Genomic DNA, 1,035 nt, shown 5'->3' with positions numbered 1-1,035 from the left:
AGATAAGTAATTGATTATGAAACTATTCATATTTAATGAGTCAACGAACTAAGTATATTTAATTTTATGTCATGAGCTTATTTATTTTTATAACATGTTTAAGACTGCTTCAAATGGACAAATGATTATATATGTTTTTCTTAAATAAAATGAACAAACTTGCATTGTATGACATGATTGTGGGTCATGGGTTACTATAATTATATGGGCTTTGACCCTATGGTCATAGGGTTTATGTTTATATTTATGTTTGGCTTTAAATCCAATGGCTAATTGTGACATGCATACCATACATGGATGAGTTACTAGTACATTTTTGCAAGCAGCGGCCAGCCAAGATTGAAATCAATTGGGTTGCTAGTATATGATAGTATGCGGCAGTATCAGAGGCACCGATATTGTACTATGGATTCCTCAAGATAGTTAACCCTGCCAAGAAAAGGCTTAAAGGCTTGGATTTATCATATGGAACAAGCTATGGTTAATGTTAAGTCTATAATTATTTATGTATTGCATGATTTCTTTGCATTAAAATATAGGTAACTTGTTACTGGGATTACGTCACCCTACTTCAAAATAAATTTCATTTTCTTTAACAGTAAATAACAGAGACAACACATACTTTTATGCAAAACTCACGTTTAATATTAAAAGGTCACTACAAAAAATTAAATTTTTTCTGACGGACGTTTTCTGACGTGTTCGGTTGTTTGACACGTCAGAAAACGTCCCTGACGGGGCCTTTCTGACGTGTTTCACGCGTGAACATTATAGGTGTCAGAAATAGAAAATTTCTGATGTGTCAAGTTTTAACCCGTCAGAAATTTCTGACGTGTTATAATTAACACGTCAGAAATTATTTTCTGACGTTTTAAATTTGACACGTCAGAAATTTCTGACGGGTCAAATTTGACATGTCAGAAAAATTTCTGACGTGTCAATTTGTGACACGTCAGAAATTTCCTGACGTGTCAAAATTGACACGTCAGGAAATTTAAAAAATTAATTAAAAAAAATATTTTTTTAAAAATATAT

The sequence above is a fragment of the Corylus avellana genome, chromosome ca6 (genome assembly GCF_901000735.1).
Source record: "Corylus avellana chromosome ca6, CavTom2PMs-1.0".
Classification (NCBI taxonomy): domain Eukaryota; kingdom Viridiplantae; phylum Streptophyta; class Magnoliopsida; order Fagales; family Betulaceae; genus Corylus; species Corylus avellana.
This window is presented reverse-complemented; position numbering follows the sequence as displayed.